Source organism: Sander vitreus, chromosome 23, assembly GCF_031162955.1.
Source record: "Sander vitreus isolate 19-12246 chromosome 23, sanVit1, whole genome shotgun sequence".
Taxonomy (NCBI): Eukaryota; Metazoa; Chordata; class Actinopteri; order Perciformes; family Percidae; genus Sander; species Sander vitreus.
In genome coordinates, this window is record NC_135877.1 from 4274709 (window position 1) to 4295789 (window position 21081).

Sequence of the window (21081 nt, forward strand, 5' to 3'; positions counted from 1 at the left end):
TTTAAGAAGACGAGGCATCAACCAGATGAAATACTCTTGTCTATTTCAGCTATGACGAGGATTCATGCTGTCAGTCGTCGCTGCCCTAAAATTAATTAACTCAAAGTCAAACAAAGAGAACAAACTGGAAGATTGGGTGCAGCATCACACGAAGATTAAATCACAAGAAATCTCTGCTGAGGTAAGACGCATTAAAAATAAAGCTTAAAGTATATTTAAAGTTTCATTTTATAGACATCGTGAAAATGTTGCCACTAACCTTTTTAATGTACATGCGTATACTTTTGAGGTACTTGTATTTTACTTTTACTACTTCCATTTTATGCAACTTTATACAACTACATTTTACAAGGAAGTAGTCTACATTGTACTCCAGTACATTTACTATAACTATTGTTACGGATACTTTGTTGATTAAGATTTACATAGTAAAAAACATATGATCAGTTCATAAAACCATGCATTCAATTTGCAACCACTCTTTATTTAAGTAAATGTAGGGCTGATTTTCTACTTTACATACTTTATTTATAGTAATACATCTTTAGCGTAAAAACAGATTCCTCCACCTTTTGATTTGCAGGAGAGAGCCGTGTCACGGTTCTTTCTAGCAATAAGAATGATTAATCTGTCATTAGTCCTGCCCTAACAGGTGTAACAAAGCTAACAGGAGACTCTGAAGCCTGAAAAGAAAAGGTCCCTTTGTTTCTGAAATTCTAATGGTAAATCTGCAACCGGTATCATCATCAATATGTATGTAGTAGAAATCACACTCTCCTTGACTTAAAAAAAAGAGAAAGAAAAAAAACACACTGAAAAACACGACTGACATGAACATAAAGGAAATAATTTGAACATTTTCATTGAAAAAAAAAAAATCCGAATGCTAAAATAAATACATATAATATAAATATATTTTTTCCATAACTTTTTCCAGTATAATTAACTAATTAGCAGGAGACGAGCATCTTTGATCTGTGTAGTAAGAATGAAAACAGATATTTGTGTTTCTTTTTCGGTCACCTTTGCAGAGTGCAGCACCCCATTGTTTTTGTATTCATTTTTTTAACCAGTACTGGAGGCAGTGCTCACGGTGCTAAGCTGCAGCCATAGATGAAGACACTCATGAAGGCCAGAGCTTGTATAAGAAAGAAGTACAGCGTCATCTTCCTCTTTCTGGCTGTGGCTGTTTTAATCCTTGTGCTACGTAACATGGAGGTCCTGGAGGTGAGAACTTGGTTTTAGTAGAATCACTTGAAGGGTTGATCCTATTTGAAATGTTTAATTTTAGTCAATTTTCACTCTATTGTTTTCAAATGTGTGTTCAATGTGAATAGATTTTTGCTTTGTTTAGTTAATTAGCTTTTAGTGCATTTGTCACCATCTCTCTGTAGACCCCCAGCCAGTTTCAGCGTGAGGTGAACGCCATCATCATCTCCCCGAGAGTTTCCACTGTCCCTGACGTGCATCGGGGCTTCTGCACCTTCCAGCCACTGTCCCCTAAGGACGCTGTGGAGGAACGCCTCCTACTAGACTCCATTGCTTGGCCTGAAACTCCACTATTGCCAGCTCCTCTTATCCTGGAGCAGACCAGTGACCCAGCTCACAGCACCTTCACCATGGGGGGAGGGGGAGAGGACAGTGGCACGTAGGGGATCAGCTGGAGGTTAGGATCAATACGTCTGATTTCCAGGGCCCTCCCAAGAAGTCTGGGGGAGACTTGTTACTCGCCCGGCTGCACAACCCGAAGCTTGGTGCAGGTGTGGCTGGACAGGTGGTGGATCATCTGAATGGCAGCTACTCTGCTGTATTCTCTTTACTCTGGGAAGGAGTACTCCAACAGCTCCCATATGGTGCTAAAAACGTCTCATATTAGAAACCTGTGACACACAACGCACAAATAAATGCAAAGTGATTTGTAAATCTGTGTTGTATCCTCGCCTCTAATTTGTGACTTAAATTCGTTAAACAATGCACAAATAAAAGCAGAGCTATGGAAGTAAATCTGTTTCATTGGATTTTGATATTAAAAAGACATTGAATTTCTAGCACTGAATATTTATGCATATTTCAACAACAAATTTTCACCTTTATTTTTCTAAGTTCATAAATTAAAAAAAACGATTGAGGAGACAAACTAGTCCATGAGTCTATTGAGAGACCTCCAGCTGACAGCGGGGTTTAAGACATCACTGGTCGGCCGGCGGGCGGGCGAGTGATCGCGGCCGCCACCAGCTGGCTGTCACGTCAGACTGGAGCTTCTCAAGTCCGACAACGTCGGAGCAAATGTGCAATTTGCAATCAATTTTTGTAAAACTGCCCATATTCAAACTCTACACAGTTGATTTCTCGCGTAAAAAAAAAAGTCTCAAAAATGAATTTAGTGATGAAATAGCAGACAAAATATTTGTTGGCTTTGTAATGCATAAATATTGAGTGCTAGAAATTCAAAATCCGATGAAACAGATTTACTTCCATACAGAGCGATTCCTATCTGTGAATGTGTATCTGTGTCCATTCCTCTAATTTGTAACTCTTATTTCATCATTTGTAAATGAACTCAGTATTTTTCCAAATGGAAATATATTTGAAAACCTATTTGTGTTGATCCTTCTGGTGGTTTTTCTGAGCCCTGTGTTCCAAACAACTTGCGTCTCAAGTGACAATCCAGCGCTCTCCAGTAGATGGCTGTAATGCCAAAAAATAAAAATTAGAGGCACGTATACAATGATTTACAGATATAGATCACTCCGCATTCATTTGTGCATTACGTTTACAGACACAAATCACTTTGCATTTATATGTGCATTCTGTTTCACGAGTTTCAAATTGATATGAGACCGTTTCAGCACCATGCATTCTAAAAGGACAAAAACAGAAACAAATATGTTGTCTGAAACCTTTATTTCGTCAAAAAACCTGCAACCTGTGAGGGCCGATCGACGGAACTGTGTTTTTGTATCGAGACAAGTAACAATATGCAAACATTAGGCCAGTTCGAGATGATCCAGGCATGCGCAAAATCAATCACCGGGGATCTCAGCCCAATGCATGCTGGTTAGATTTAGTTAGTGTTTAGGTTTTTTTTTTTTTTTTTTTTTTTTTAAACAACTTTATTTGCAAATTTAATGTGATACAAACAACTGTATAACAGTTTGGCATCTTGCTTAAAAAATACATAAATAAGGCAGTCATTTCCATACCATAAGCATTACAACCACATATAATGATGACATAACCTAAGTACAGTAAAAGAAATTGAAAGGTGGGATATGCAATCAAATTTCCATAAAAAAAACTTATAGTACATCAGCTGTAAAAACACTTCATTATTAATAATTTGGATAGACTCAAAATAATTCTGAAATTTAATTCTAAAGTGACTAAAAGCTGGATTTTTTGTTTTGTGATGTATCGTTTGTTATCGTATAGAATTACATCTTTCTTCAATTTTACAAAATTCACATTTATTGTCAACAGCCACAAATCTTGAAAAACTAATGTTAGTGGGATAAATATTGTGCATTGTATAATGTAATAATTTCAATTAATTGGGGAGGTTATATTTGTGTCTGACTTGATCCTGACTTGCTCTGACGTCATACACACGTGGGCAACGATTACCTCATTAGATCAAGGCGGGGGCATCTTTTAGAGCCAGGCGCTGCAATTGCTTTCCATCGACTGCAAGACCCAGGGCATGATGGGAAATGCCTGGCTCTCGGTTTCCTGGTTGAAAGACACGTTTCCCCGGAATGGTTTGAAATGGCTTTGAGATAGGTTCTCTCTCGTTTGGTGGGTGTGTCTCTGTGTGGTAACTTAAAGATTACGCCTCACGACAGCGTTTTAAATCTGAGGCTTCACAAGGTTCAAAGAGGTCCTCACAAATCTCTCAATCTTCTATCGCCTCTGCAAAGCTCAAGTTGGAAAGTAAAAGGGCTAAATTGTTGAGGAGATGTGCTTTTTACATGCACTTTTAACACATATTTTACATGTGCTTTTAACTCTGGTTCTCTAACCATCGTCTCTATCTAGGTGATGCTGGCTCACCCTAGTGAGGCTATCACGGTGCTGAAGAGGCTGAAGAGTGAAGAACCTGACAGGATTGGCTTCAAGAGCCTCTTCCGCTCATGCTCAATCTCTGTAACTACCATGTGTAACGTCTGCCTACGTCCAACCCAGCAGCCGCAGTGCAACCACACTGACCTCCGTACAGGCAGGCCTTGGTTCTGCTACAAGCCGAAGAACCTGAGCTGTGATACCAGGATCAACCACGAAATGGGATACTACAAACAAAACCTCAGGGCCAACGAGGAGAAGCTCTTTCAAAGGTGAGGGAGCAGAGAGACTGGAGTGGGATTTTGAGTGACTTCTAATAAATACATACATCTCCTTGGTGGGAAGTTTCAAAAGTTTGTAACTACAGGCAGTTAAGATTGAATCTAAAGATGTGAAAGTTTTAAAGATAAAACTAATCAAACTAATCAGTCGGAATTATATGAGTTGACTTTCATTAGGAACATTGTATTTGCTATGATTCATTTTTGTTTTATTGTGAATTCATATATTTTATTTTGGATGTGGTCAATAACATTACGGTCCCTTTTTGACCTGGTATTAAAATCTAATTTGAGTGACTGGATCACAAGTGGACAGCTCTACGTACAAGATAAGGTGTAATACCCATAGGATGCATTGATGATGCCTTCAGACCTGCTAAGATTCAGAGGTGGTCTGGGCTACATGTGACCACATTCTTATAGCAATGTGTACCGTTACACAGCTAACCTAACCTGGGCTCGTACCACAAAGAGCACACAGCTAGCCTAGCTGTGTTTGCATTTAGCATAAGAATGAGACCTGTGCTTGCCTGGATGAGTGTATAATTTCCTACTTGAGAGGGGTTGTGCTGTATTGAACTGACTCACCATGCCGCTGTTTTAATTCACGTTCCGGAGCCAGGCCTGCTTGCTTCGGTGTCCTCGCCGTTGGGATCAACCCCTCTTTTAGGGACTCCGCGAGCCCTCTCTCGGTGGTGCTTGTGTATTAAGTCACCTCTTGTGGGGCACCCCTTGAAAACATCAAGAAAAGAGAGCCAATTAAGTGACTTAATGAAGTACACTTAACTATCAATTTGGAGTTACTAGTGCAGTAGGAGAGAACAAACTGTGGCAGGGGTGTGTAGAGTCCTTGATGATTTTGTTAGCCCTTGAAAGGCTGAATTCCAAATTCTCAATAGGTGGCAGCGTTACCCCAATGGTCCTCTCAGCTGACCTCACCACCCTCCTCAGGGCCCTTTTCTCTGAGGCGCTGCTGCTCTCATGCCAGAGGGAGATGTGGCTTTTTTGATGAGGGAGGAGGTATGCAGGGACCAGGTCAGGTGGTTAGACATATGGACTCCTAGAAACCTCATGTGCTCCACAGGTATGTGCATAGGCCGATTCCTCCTAAAGTCGATCACCAACTCTTTGGTTTTTGTCATCAGCATATTTAATAATGTGATTGGTTTCGAATTTTGCACAGCAGTCATGGGTCATAAGGGTGTATAGCAGAGGGCTCAAGACGCACCCCTGGGGTGAGCCAGTACTCAATGAGGTGGTGGATGAAAAGTTTGCCCCCACTCGTACAACCTGAGGCCCGTTAGTCAGGAAATCAAGAATCCAGTTCTGAAGGGGTGTGTTCATCCCCAGTGGGCCAAGTTTGTTAACCAGATGCTGAGGGATTATGGTGTTAAACGCCGAACTGAAATCAATGAACAGCATCCGGACCCATGTATTCCTTCCCTCCAGGTGTTCCAGGCTCAGATGTAGTGCAGTGGCTATTGCATCTTCAGTTGAGCGGTTTGGGCGGTATGCAAATTGAAGCGGGTCAAATGATGCGGGCAAGATGGAGGTAATGTGTTCCTTGACCAGTCTTTAAAAACACTTCATAATTAGCGGGGTTAATGCTATTGGGCGGTAGTCATTTAAGCAGGTAATGGAAGATTTTTTTGGCACAGGGATGATGGCTGAGGTTTTATAGCAGGATGGCACAGAGAGTTGTTCCAGACACTGCTTTAACACTTGGCCAGGTATTCTGTCTGGTCCTGCAGCTTTTCTGGGGTTCATTTTCCTCAGGGTTTTAAGGACATCCTCCGGGTCAAGGCTCAGCACCTGTTCATCATGGTGAGGGGTGGCCTTCACTGCTGGTGTGTTGTTCAGTGCATCAAACCGGCCAATGTGGTTATTGAGATCATTCAGGAACTCAGGGTTGTCATTACAGGACAGGGGAGTAGGTTTATAGTCTGTGGCAGACTGAATTCCCTTCCACAGTCTCCTAGTGTTTTTGTGTTTGACCATGGGCTCTTTGTCACTCTGATGGCTTTCGTTTAGATTTGTACGAGCAGACCTAAGGGCAACCTCATCACCCGATTTAAAAGCAGCGTTTTCTTTCAACAGGGATCGCACCTCAGCTGTCATCCATGGTTTCTCATTTGCTCCGACTGTGATGTTTTTAGTGACAGACATCCTCCATGCATTTATAGATATAACTGGATACAGCATCAGCATACTCATTGATGTCTGTGCTCATTGACTGTTAGTAGCCGCCTGTCTAAACACTGACCATTCTGTACTTTTCAAAAGCAGCCCCGTAATGCCTAATCGACCTAATTATTATAGCAATTTGTAGCAGCATTAAGCTTTACATTTATGTCACACATTAAGGGTGATAAAAAAAATGTATGGCAAACACTAAAGATACTTTCATTTAAATGATTATTGCGCTGACAGCGATGCAGCTCCAACTCCGCCATCGTTTTAATTTTTTAACAAGCCGGCAAAGCCTGCCGTGCATAGGATTGTGGGTGATTTGAGAGCGCGAATGATACGTATGCTCCGAAGGGAGAGGGTGGTGGGTGAAATATTCCAATGTTTCACCCGGAGACTGAAGACAGGATACATTCAGAAACCCACATCTCACTCAACACAGCATGGATGTTTTTTTTTCCCCAAGTTTGTATGCATGTGGAAGCACCAGAGACACAAAATAACACCCCAAATCCTAGAAAAAGTGATTTTTTTTCATAATATGGGCACTTAAAAATCAGGTCAAAACAGGCCCACATTTAGATACACACTAATTACTATTTGCCACTTGACATATAACCTTATAAAGTTAATGACTAAAGTGTTATCACACAGTGGCTTATTTACATCCAGTATACATGTATCAACATTACAGTAATTTTCAGCACTAGTTTGGTCTCCACCAACTCCAGGGGGGGGGGATGCCTGTCTACTGTAGCTTTTAAATGTTATGCTGTTTACTAGCTAGTTACTAACTTTGTCTGTCTGCTGATTAGTAATAGGTAGTGCACAATTGGAGCTGATGAAGAAAACAGATGCCTGCTGCATCTTATAAAATATATTGACGAAAGCGACAAGACTAACCAAAATAGTAAAGTTGCTGGGGTCACAAAATGCAGTGCAAGATTTTTGTCCTCCTTTCTTGTAGTTCTGTTGATAATGTTTTGGTTTGTGTTAAGAGATACTGTCTAATGCATGCTTTTCTTCAGTGGTGTCAACTTGAAAGTGTACATACGGGCTTCAGGACCTGCCAGTGTCACCGTGTTTCCAAAAAAGCAAGGTAAAGCATGATTTTTACCATTTTAACTGCCAATTATAATAATTCAATACTGAATGTGCTACAGACAATGAAAGTAAAATGGGCAGAGAAAAAAACTTTTGTAAAGAACTTAACACTTTATAAAAATAAAAAGGAATGGACACGTTTTTCCAATACAACACATACGTCCTTTAACCCTTAATATAAGGTGATAGTATTAGTAACTTATTAAGTCTTAATGTGTTTTTGAAATCCTCCAAGGTTTTTAACATTGCAGATTGAAGCCGAGCGCTGACTTTTCCTCGTTTCTCTTTGGTCCACCAGCCTAAATAACCCCATCCTTTATCCTCCTCTCAGGTCAACCAGAGGTGGAGAGCAGCATTGTCAAGGTTGGACCCTCTGGCTATTACTACCAGGGTGTTTGGCAAGCACTAGGTGGTACCACAGTTTGTCAATTCAACGCATCTGCTATCAGTCAGTGTCTGAAAGGCAAGGTGGGCCACATGTATGGTGACTCCACTGTCAGGCAGTTTTTTGAATTCCTCACCGCAGCACTACCAGGTAGCTCATCAACAGGGATTTATGGCAACAGTTTGATTTTGTTCACACTGCAGCTGAATCTGTTCCGTCATATTTTTAGGTCTTACGGTGTTTGACCTGCGCAGCCCGGGGCAAACCGGACCTTTCATAGCCTTGGACTATGCAAACATCTTGATGACATTCCGCTTCCACCCTCCTCCTAACATGAGTGTTCCTGTCCTAACCAGCGAGCTTCGTTACATTGCCAATGAAATAGATGGCTTAATCAGAGGCACCAACACTGTTGTAGTTTTTGACATGTGGGCTCACTTTGGCACTTACCCCATGCAGATCTACATCTGGCGGCTGCAGCGCATCCGCAGGGCGGTGGTGCGGCTGCTGGATAGGGCTCCAGGCACGCTGGTCGTCATCCGGACCGGGACCCCCAGAGACTTGACACTTCTTTTTTGCGCTAATTAACAGCGACTGGCACTCGCTGCAGTGTTATAAGGTGCTCAGAACCATGTTCAGAGGACTGAACGTTCATCTGATCGATGCCTGGGAGATGGTCCTTGCCCACCACATCCATCCACCACCTCCCATTATTGAGAATATGATTGTTATCTTGTCCTACACGTGTTATCAAAAGGGCGGCTAGATGTGCGTTTGTTGGGGGGAGAGGAGGAGCAACTCTTGTTGCAATTCTCTTTATTTTGTATCTACAAAACCTGGGAAATAAAAGTAAAATCCAACTGGAATAGTCATATGAAGTGAGGAGTAGTTTTCTTGAAGGTATGTATATATAATGGTTGTTTGAAGTTGAACTTAATGTCTAGTTACTTTTAATTACATTGTGCGTTTTCTGTAACGTAACCGTCGGCTGCAGTAGCTTTAGGGTCAGGCTTACGAAAAAAAGAGTGTAGTTTGAGTTAGCTACCGTTTCATATCTACTTCAGTGATTTACAATAGTTAATTTCATGTTTGCACGAAGAATGACCGCCAAGCAACTGTGTAGTTGTTCCTAGGTGACTTGCAACACAGACAGGGGTCCAAAACGTTACGTATTCTCGCGCTATTGTAAGTAGGTATTGTAGTGGAAAGTTTGTATCTGTCATACTGATGTGATCTCTCTTTTATAAGTTATCCATTACTGCACGTTTTTTTTAATTTTCTCATCATTTTATATGCATTTACTTTTATACTATATTTACTGTTTTCTATATCAGTTATAGGGATGCATTATAAAGTACTCCTATCTTAAAAGGAAATCATAGCTTCTTCTGCCTCTCGCCGACACACTAGGCAGTACCTGTCAAAGGGCCAATGGCCAGGAGCAGTGAAGACTAAGCAGAAAATTAGCAGAATCAGCAAGTGTACAGAGTGTAGAGTCAGCGAAAAGGAGGTGCCTGTACGCCCCTCAGAAGACGTCTAAAAGGAGCCATTGGAACTGAATTGCTGAGTCGACAAGAATACAATCCCTCCCCCTGCATGCTCACCCATAAAACCCTGAATTTTCTGTGTTTCCCTGATGCACTGTCTCAGACTGCTTGACACTCTGTTAAACTTTGTCCTACTTGCACGAGAAGAAAACATAACTCCAGTGTGTCAGACAAAAATTCCAGCTTCATTACCAAACACCAAAGAGACTTTCCACAACAGTATATGGAAATTCTTGACCTTTTCTCATGGGTATCACGTACACTACACCACTTAACAAAAAGCAGATACCCTTAAAAGGGCAACTATTATATAATTATAGATAGATAAATAGTATTTTGTAGTTTGTGTTTCTACTAGAACAAGTTTACATGCTTAAAATTTTTTTTTCCTCATACTGACCATGGCAGCTGCATTCACCCCACGTATGAGCACATGAACCCGTCTCTTTAAGCCCCCCTCCCGAAAAAGCCCAGTCTGCTCTGATTGGCCAGTGTTTTATGGACTGTGAGCTCTGCAGCCTCTGCTGTTTCACTAGTTGAAGCTACTGCAAAGGGCGCGCATGCACACACACACCTCGAGGTTGTGCGTGTTGTGGCGTCAAATGCTTTGCTGTATACCTCGGTTGTAACGAGTCAAAGTTGTTCTATCAGCTCGAATCAGTCGGCCCATTCTCCTCTGACCTCTAGCATCAACAAGGCATTTTCGCCCACAAGACCACAGCATACTAGAGGTTTTTCCTTTTTCAGACCATTCTTTGTAAACCCTAGAAATAGAGTGAAAATCCCAGTAACTGAGCATTTTGTGAAATACTCGGACCAGCCCGTCTGGCACCAACAACCACACCACGCTCAAAGTTGCTTAGATCACCTTTCTTTTCCCATTCTGACATTCAGTTTGGAGTTCAGGAGATTGTCTTTACCAGGATCACATCCCTTAATGCATTGAAGCAACTGCGATGTGATTGGATGATTAGATAATTGCATTAACGAGAAATTTAACAGGTGTTCCTAATAATCCGAGTTGAATCGAGAACGTGCACCATTAAAACTCCAACAAACAAGGATTTACAAAGGAGTAAGGGTTAAATTACCAGCAGACAGGTAGTTTTCCAGCCTATATGGGGCAATGCAACAAGCTGTAAACACAAGATTGCCCTTATAAAGTTCATATTTGTGTTGCCTAGGAAGGTGAAGTCATGTCCCACGCTACTCTACCTATGATTGGATTACCCTGGTATTCTTACCCTAACAATCTCACTCCTCATGGCTAAACCTAGCCAATCCAACCAACCAAGGCAACGAGTACTAGCCAATCAGAGGCAGAGTAGGGCTGGTCATGCCTTCACCATCCCAGGAAATGCACATTTGCTTACCTGGCTACACGGCAATTCAGGTGAACAGGCTGCAGCAGCAGGTCGGTTTAGGCTGACTGAAGACCAAGTGTAGGCGTGCCACAATGGCCTATAATCCATTCATAGTCCTTCTATACTGAGCCTGAGAAGTCATCCTGCTACATCCACTTTTTTAAAGTGATTTTATATGAAACATTTCCATAAGAAGATAAGGTTTCATTTCTGTCATGTCTGTCTTGTTAATTACAGTTAACTGTCTCCATGATCATCATCATTACACACTCACAGATGGTGTTCCAAACACTTTATTGCAGCCGTAGTCGCTCATAGTAAGTCATGATTGCTTTGGTTGCACTCACTGAGAGTACGGTTACTCCCAAAAAGCCTATTAATCCGGCCACAATGGAGATCATGGTCATATGCTCTGGCCCTGCAAAGAAATGGACACAGCTCATTTCATTACCTCTGTATTTTGAGTGCACATATACACCTCACACCGCGTTACGATAACCAAAAACACAAATCCAAACACAACTGTACGTTAGTTCAATAATTTTAACTTGGTGAAAATAATGTCAAAACTTAAGAAATATATAGCTAAAGATGCAGTAAAGGCTAGTGATGCAGTCCATTTGTATTCTGATACTTTAAAACATGATATGCGCTGGACATGTAACAGTGTGTACAAGTTCTGGACTGAGACATGAACTCACAGTAAGACGGCGGGACTGCTGACGTCTCCCTCCTGTTGACCACCAGAGGTCCAGCAGACACTACAGCAGCTTGGGCCCCCTCTCCGTCCATCTGGCTCCCTGACCTCTTGGTGCGCTGCTGGCTGCTGCAATTCTATTACAACATCAGGCTCAGTTGGGGATTTTCACTCCTTTACATTTGTCAGATTTACTTATAGATTTAGTTTTTACATGAAAACATGAGTTTTTTGGAATATGACTGCCTGCTACAGCTACCCAACAGTAGCTTACAGTACATGAAATAGTGAAATAGCTCCCCCTTGACCAACTACAACAGTAAAATGTTGCTTACACACTAATGCATCAATAATAAAAATAGTATACAGTAGTTGCACTTAAGGAGCAATTTTTCTGTTATGCGTACTTTTACTACCAAGTTTGGTAATAGTGTATTTTTTAAGAGTATTTTCAATGCAGTCATTTGTAATGAAGTACCTTTACATGGCAGTATTGCTACCTTCACCAGTGATCAAAGCCTCAGAGAACAAGGCTTCAAATTGCAGTTAATGATTACGTGACTGGCTGCAACCTGTACCTCTGCAGGATGTGCACTGATGCTATCCGAGGCTGTTTTAAGGTACGGTATATGACAAATGCTCCTGCCCAGAGTGGCGTATACGGCCCGCTACACCTTTGGAATCAGCCAAGAGATTCCACACCCAGAAGCTTTAAAGACTCCTTAATGATATCGAGGCCAGCATCAAGACAATGGCTTTTACATCTGGAAACTTAATGGGGAACATCATAGGCAGAGGAAGGTCACCAGTATTACACACTAGTGCAGTGACCAGTGGCTAGAACAAACCAGTTACTCAAAGAGCTGAACATCTTTTAACAGGTCCAAAACATTAGCAGGTCGAGCTCAACTTTCTCTGGATCAACAAAGTACATTTTTAGGAGAATTTCCTGCTTGTCTCAGAGCAAGTGTAACGTCAACAGCACCGCGACCGCTTTCGCCTTGCTATTAATATATGGCAGCAAACGCTCTCCGCGTGAGGTTTTGAAAAACTGTAACCACACTTGCAACTGCTTTACCGGCATTGCCGTGACTAACTGACTAAAACAAAAACTGCAAAGCCGACGTAGTTTGCTCGAGTTTACTCCGTCCGCACCTGTGCGTGTGTCTGAGCTCCGCTCTGTCAATATGCAGAGAGGACAGATAAGCTTGCACTTACTCGCTGTCAGGTACCGAAATTTGGCACCGTTTGATTTAGCGTGAATAGGTCCACGGTAGTACCGAAGTAATTCGGTAAAGTTAAAAAAAAGTACAGAGTTCGGTACCCAACCCTAGTTTTGGGTCAGATTGTGGCAGGATTGCTCTGGACAAAGTAATGTTACACTATTGTGTGAACAGTTAACTTCATTAAATATTGTTTGTGGGCGTTTTCCTTTACGGGATGCAAATGTTACACCAAAACAAGTTCCTTCCCGAGACTGCTTTGCAGAGCCACCATCGTTGCAAAAGCGGAGCAAAACGCCCAACTACACATACTATTCCAGAATGTATGTGTGGTGTAGCCAGACTTTACTCCACAGCGCTGTGGAGATAGGTCTGGCAAAGCGAGACTAATCTCAACTTGAAAACACATTTTTATTCATTGCACTTTGAAAACGTAATGGTTTGATATTACTTGTTGTTGATAGTGTCTTTGTTGCTGCTGTATGTGGGCCTACAGAATGTTTCTGGTTACCTGTTAATATTGTTTTGGTTGTTGTATGTATAGTACGTTTCTCAGGTGTTTCCTGTTATTTTTGCTGCACCTGAATCACCCTCCCTGGACAAGGATTTATAGAATTGGCCTTAGTTTACCTTTGTACAGTCTTCATCATGTCCACATATGTTGGTCAGGCAATGAATGTAGATGGGCAACCCTTTGGGCATGGTGAACATCTGAATGGAAAATCTGCTGTTCTGTGCCAGGCCGTTTACAGAGAGCCACTGGAACGTGTTGTCAACAGCACAGCTGGAAGAAGAGAGGCCAACATTCAGTATCTTTATCATCCAAGGCAACCTAAGCAGTTCAAATAGATTACACACTTTTGAGTGAAAAGAAATCTTTGAAATATCCTTTTCTCCTGAGAACCAATTTTAAAACATGTTTGTGCCATTCTACTGTATAGACAGACCAGTTTTATGAAAAGACCCTCTTTCCAGCGGTAAAATACTTCTTTAACTGATAGTCACTTTTTCACTAGTCTCACATTGCCAAAACTATCTCCACAGCGCTGGGTCAGTGTGGATTATGATCTGCACAGCCTATCTATTCTGGGATGGGGGGACAGACGCTCTGGCTTGTTTGTATTTCTTTTAAACTAATCACAACTGTCCTTGGTGGTGCTAAGCCTCGATAGCGGAGACAGCAGAAGGGCAAGGACATCAAGCTTTATCCCAGCAGTGTACATTGGTTGAGTCAGCCTACATTTCCACCTACCCATCCTGAAGAAGAACACCCTGGACTGTGTCCTGGTGGTCGGGGCTCTCAGTGGTCCAGCATGACTCCACCTGCAGGAGCACGTCTGAAGCAAACGAGTTGTTGGTCTGCAGGGCCACCTGGAAGAACAGAGTGTCCTCAGGCCCCATGGTTATGGCATCCCTGTAGCTGTCGGTGTATGACTCATCAGCGTGCAGGGTCATGGTCAGGCCTAGCTGCAGGGAGGAGTTGAACGCCACCAGGGAGACGGAGGAGTGCCTACAACCAAAGGAAGGGCAGGTTTAGACGTTTTGGCCCTTCATTCGTTAACAATGCTTTACTTTTTAATTCAGGCAAAGAGACAAAATATGAAGACGTTTGTCTCACCACTCCACATCCACACTGACTTGAGCGTTGCGTAAATAATGTCGTGGGTAGACGCACTTCCAGATGACTTTTAGATCCCGTCGGGTGATGATTTGATCTCTGATGGTCACAGTCAGAGTGTTTTGTACCTGGATGTGGGTTTTGTTCACCTGGAGAAACACACACACCGAGTTATGTTAACTCATACGTCACACTTCAAAGAAAGGTAGAATAGACTGAGAAACTGAATACACTTTGGCATCTGCTGATGCCAAACACGACGGATTAGAGAAAAGCTACTGCCCCGATTACCACGAAACTTAGTGGAGGGTGTAGCATGGGCCAAAGATTCACTGCGCTGATACACACCTTTTTTTTCCACTTTCATTAACATTGTGAGATTTGTGCTGCATTAATGTGGTGTTGGAATAATCAGGGACATTCTTGGCAGAGGTCTGTGCTCTCCGAGTGCCCTTCTAGTTTGTGTACGTATTAAGAAGCCCATGATGCCAATGATTACATCACTTAACCAGATATAACAATTTCTTTTCTAGTAAGAATGAGAATAATAGGTCACAAATTGATGACATTCTCCTCCGTTCTGACTGTTTAGTGGCAAAAAAAAAAGAAAAAAAAATGTCCAATTTTCTCTGGATGTCTCACTCGCTTGCTGCTGTTTATGGAACATGTAGTTTAAGTTTCAAATGATCACTTGGAATTTCATCAGTAACTTCACCTGGTATGTAAAAATAACCTTGTTGGGTAAATAGGGAAAATCTAGTGTATGGCTTCGTAATTAGTGATGGTTCAAGGCTCTTCAGAATTCTCTGCAGTTTAGAGCGATACACATTTTGCTGTGGCAGATATTGCATCTGTATTTATGTTCCCATTACGTCAGGTGGTCAGTGGTGCCCTGCATATCTCTGCACAGAATCTGTCCATCACTTAGTAATGAAATGTCTTCATTAGCTCGATCAGCCACTCACCCGCCTCTCAATTCCACATTCAGAGGCTTTTCGTGAGATGCGGAAGTAGTAGAACATCTCAGTCTCATCCACAGGGCACGAGCCATCGTTCAGCCTCACGTCTAACTTTCCCCCGATGTGAGAAGTCAGGTAGGGTTTTGCTATACTACCAGTCATCAGTTTACCCAGACAGTGGCTGAAAAGTCCTTTTTCTGTTTCAAAACAAGGGTCAGAGTCAAGGAATCACACTTGCAGACTTTGATAATACAGTAGTAGAGATATTTGTCGTTTTCGAAAAAACAGCCGCCATTGTAACTGCATGCTAAAGCCAAAGTGGAATCTCCTTAACATGGAGAGGGGGGCTTTCCCAGTCACTTTCAGACAAAATAAATACACTTTTTCTGAGCAAATTGTGATAGGTGTCTAAACATGGCTATGTATGTATGGCTATAAACCCATACAAAAAGTAATTTTGGTTAACTTGTTGGTACCCTCTACAGCCTATAAATGAGGCACCTTTTCTGCAGTGTTCATAATAAAGAAGCTTTAGTATTATATTGCTGAGGTCCAATTATACTGGATGTAAAATATTCTTAGTTTCACACCACTGGTTAGGATCAACCACTTCACATGAGTTAAAACTGAGTTTCACCTGTTAAAAAGGCAACACGTGTTTAATAGGACAAGACATATCTCTCCAAAAAGTTTACCATTGCAGATTGGATGTGAAGCCACAGGGGGCTCTATGACAGAGCTCACATCGTAGTAGCCACGTTGGCACAAACAGGCGTAGGAGCCCAGGGTGTTGATGCACAGAGAGTTCAGGGGACACACAGTTTGCTTGGAGGACGCACACAGATCAGGACCTGACAGTCAGTCAAGGGAATTAAAACAAGATCATTAGTTTGAATTATCTGGCAGACTTTACACTTGAACAAGTTGAGCTGTTTATTCACCATCACCTACCTTCCCAATAAATGAGCCCATCTGTAACCGTCATGTGTTCTGTATTCAGGGAGCGAATGTAGCCCAGCAGATCTTCAACAGGTAGGGGGACATCTTCCTCAGTTTTGGATGCATCAAAAGACATAAACAGAAGGTCTGTTTTGTCTGGCTCGCCTGCAGGTTCAATTGCAACCAGCTCAACACGGGCTGGCGGATCAAAGTCATTCAACATCTCCTGTAGCTGTGACACACACACACACACACACGTATTGGACAACCATTTTGACCTGATAATGGGGCTAACAATCAAGTTATTACAATTCGTCTTCCGTCTGACCGTACATTTTTGTACAACATTTCATTGCAATCCATACAATTGTTGAGATCTTTCAACCTGGATCAACCAACACTATCACCTAACACCTTCCATAGAGCCATGCTAGAAAACCTTTGAGATTTCATTGAGATCTGTCAGTAATTTTTTTTGTGTAAAAAAAAAAAGAATTTTGCGTATTTAGCGTTCAAAAATATTTTCCATTTTTTATAAATTTCATTAAAAAAATAAAATAGTAGACCCTTAATTGTAATGCTGTCTTGACAGTGTTACCGTGCTTGTTGTAAATCGAGATTCGTGAATTGTTTAAGTTCTCGGACAGGTTGTTTCCAGGACAGAAGGTCTTCTCAGTAATAAAAGAATTTCTTTGTGTGACTTCCACTCAATGTGTCAACAAAAAGAAACTTTGTATTGCCTAGATCTCAGGTGAAATCATGCAGACACAACACTGTATAAAGTTAGGATGAAAACCAGATATGCAGTCTGTGATCACTGATGTAAACCGTGAATTTTCTTCCACCTTATCTTGAAAAATCTTCCCCATTTTGTCCTCCAGTAGATCTTCAGGCAGTGACCAGGGCACGATTATTGTGAGACCCATGCTGGAATGATCCAACTGCAGCTCTAGAGAAGCCACAAAAAACACAGTGGGTTAGGTTCATCTTGAAAAGGTTATTATCAACAAGTATACCATAAATAGATTCAGGCCTACACTAGAGAAAGTTATTGTCTGGTCATTGTTGTACTTAACAAGTTTCCCATTTTTCTTTTTATTCTAGCTTTCTTGGATAGTTATGTTGGAATAACATGCAGCCGTTTTACACTGTGACAAATGTTCCGTGGATTGTCAGATTAAACTAGTGACACTCAAAGCAAAATCCCACAGCTACAGCAGTCGTGTTGGACTAAAGTGGGATTTATGGTTCTGCGGCGGGTTTACAATGTAGCTGGTCTGATGTTTATACTTGTGCGCTGGTGTCTGCGTTGTTCTAGCGTATCTCTTTAAGAGAATAGGGGAGTTTGTTGTAGAGCGAGCGAGAGACTGACGGGGATTAGCTCCGGAGCGAGTACCGACTCTGGACGCGTAGACGGAGATACAGCGTCTTCCCTGTGCTTTCTGACCACAGGTGGGAAAGATGTAGCAGGAGAAGTTAACCCTCTCCTTGATTTCATGTTCACGGAGAACCAGGAAATTAGTAGGGGGAAATACAACACTACCAAACCACGGCCAAGCGGACCAATCACAGTTGTTGTGGTCTGCCTCGCCGCAACGTGTAGTAACATTTTTGAGAGGTGCACGTCAGGTTACGGCGCAGGGTCTGTATCTCAATGTACCTACTGACAAACATACGGCGTTGATTTAATGCAGGACCATAAATTGAGCTTAATGGTACCTCAGACTGACCTTGGTCGAAAGAAGATCCAGTAGCTCTCACAAAGAACTTTAAGGATGAATTAGCTCCCTCAAAACCCACATGAGAATGTTCAGACTCCTTCTGTTCATCACATTCCTCCCACACGTCGAGGATGTAGGTCTTCCCTTCCTCCAGCCCTGGCAGAGGCAGCTCTGTGTCAGTCACCCGGCTGCTCTGGATGGTGGTGCCGTTCTCCAGATACAGTTCATACACAAAGGACACAGCGGGCTGGTGCGTGGTGCGGGGTTTCCACTGGGCGGTGGAGTCTTTGGAGTGATACCTGAGCTCAGAAACACCCAGAGGTCCTGGATACACACAGTGTCAGGCCATATATTAACAAAGATAGAAACTGTGTATAGATATATATGACAAATATCACCATCATGTTCCTAATAAAGAGCCAGTCAAATGAAAATGGGACGAGTAACTCAGTTCACTTTTTGTGCCAATATCCAAGATGCTCATTAAAAAGGTCACATGTTCTTACTTACGAGTCAGAGATGCTCTTAAGTCTGAGTGTCAAGTCTCATGTCTTTGAGCTAGAGTCCACGTTTTGCATTCAGCGCTTCTTTTGTCTGGGCCTTGTCTGAAGTTTGTAGCGCAAAGCTTCAGATGAATGGCACAGCAGCTGCTGGTGCGGCCGACATGTTTGTTGTCCTCTCACGTGTGGCTGCGTGCAGTAGATACGTTACGTATTAAGTGCTACGAAGGTAGCGTATAGGTCAAGGTCAGCTCAGCTGATGTTTCCTTAACATGAAAGATTGTTCGAGTCCCACACCTCGAGGCCAAGTCACAAGTCTTTTGAGGACGAGTCTCACGTCATGTCTGACGTCATTGTGTGCGATTTAAGTGCGACTCAAACTCGAGTCCCCCCATCTCTGACTCAAACCAATGTGAATATCTGCCTCAGTACGCATTACTTGACTTTCAGGTTTCTAGTTTGAATACATGTGCTGGAGAAATAAATAAAAAAACTTGACCCAGGCAGATGCCTTACTAAAAACTATATAACGGTTATCTTCACTGGTAGTCTCATTTGCTGTTACAGGTCATTTAAGACCATTGTATGAAAAATCACAGAGCTTTAGAAACACACACAAAAAAAAACACTTATATAATCACCTTAAATATGCAAATGATACATTTGTATAAAATGTGCTAATTTGCATACATTTCCAGAACAGAAACAGGACATTTGATAAAGCCAGGTTCAAAATTCTCTCATTTTGTTGACATATTACAGTCCAAGGCTTTTACTGAGGGGATTTTGGATCTCTTTTTATCACTCCATAAATCAGAAAATACTATCAACAGCCATTAAAAAAAAAATCCATTCACCATGTCTTTAGGAATAAAATGTTACACAAATCCGACTATGCATGATATATGAACAAACCCAAACTGATAGACTTAATGTAAAATTCCATACATTGAGGACACTGCAGGTGAATAGGGTAAAAATGTTAGTTAATAGGAGATCAAAAAAAATTCCCCAGTTGATCACTTACATTAATACAATTATTCTTTGTATTACAAGTTTTCTGAAATGTTTAAATATACAAATGAGTTATTATCTGATGCCAACTTTGGGTGAATATTTGAGAAATCTACAGACCCAAATAGACAAAGTGTAGTAAATAAACTTATTTCAACTAGTGGAAAAGAAGACATGTTTTGGAAGCACAATAGCCCAAAATCTCAACATTGACTAGTGCATGAAGGAATTATGTTTTACCTGTAGTGTGTCGCCTTAATGAGTAAAAGCTAGTAAGTAGGATTTGGTTTGACGAAGGGCCAGTAACAATGCAGAAAAACACAAACCAAGTATACCCTAATACTGAATATCACATAGTTGCTTTAATCTACCCTCCCTTATTTTCTACAGCTTTCCCTTCTGTTCTTTTGACTGCGTTTTCTTGGAAAAAATTCCATCTAACTTTTAATGTAGAAGTAACAGTCTTTTCCAATTATTGTTCATTTGTAAATACTAGATTCTAATTTAAGATTGCATTGTTTGGTATATTTCATATCACATTCGATTTATTCTTTAGGAGGGAAATTATTAAGTTGTGTACTTTCCTTTTAGGATTTCAACCACTACATGAACTACCCCATAGTAAGTCACCCAGTTGAGTCTTGTCTAACAGACCCCCTTATTGCCAACTTGTAATTCACAACAATAGCCTGATTTCTTCCTCAGTTACGAAGACCACACAAACTTTTCACAAATGTTTCTACATTACCTGTGCGTGCCGCAACCGTCTTGGCATTCATGAGCACACCGTCTCCACACAGTGCCTCCACCTTAGCCTGGTACTCTTGGCATGGCAACAGCCCCCCCACAGTGAAGTTGGTGATGAGCGTGGTGCCCTGCAGCTCCCCCTGGTGGTAGACTCTGAACATGGAGATGGATGAGGTGTCCCGGGCCTCCCAGCTCAGGGCGTAGTTGTCGTGGCCATACGATGTCTGACGCAAGGCCTCAATGCTGGAGTGAACTGAGGAGTAGAGAGAGGATGAAGTCTTGCACTGTGGTCCTTTTAAAAGGACGACATCAGCAGGATGAAGACAATCATCTTTAGGGTTTTTACAAGAGCTGCTTGTCATATTTGCTCAAATATACATGTTCATACGCTACTCTGGTGTAGTTTATTCTTTGCTGCAATTACCCGTTTCCTCCAGCAGGGATCACTGAAGTTTCACTTAAAACGTCTGCTCTTTCAAATTTGTTTGGCATTTCTGTGTAACCAACCACGTGCTGCCACACGTGAATTACAAGCTAACGGTAAGTTCTAAAGTGGTACAGAAGAGTCATCAAGTCGATGAACACATACTGACTTGACTTTTCTGTTCTTGTGCTACTGTGAATTACATGGCAATATCAACATACATTTAGCTATTAGATTAGCTAGCATTAGCCACCATAAGCTACCAGACCAAAGAAGGCTGTATTGACTGAGTGTATATGAGGAACAGTGCGT

General features: G+C 41.8%; 1 pseudogene; it reads left to right on the forward strand.

The window, feature by feature from the left end:
* The first annotated feature begins 1113 nt into the window (after nucleotides 1–1113).
* On the forward strand, nucleotides 1114–8782 carry LOC144512285 (NXPE family member 3-like; annotated as a pseudogene).
* Nucleotides 8783–21081: the final 12299 nt, after the last annotated feature.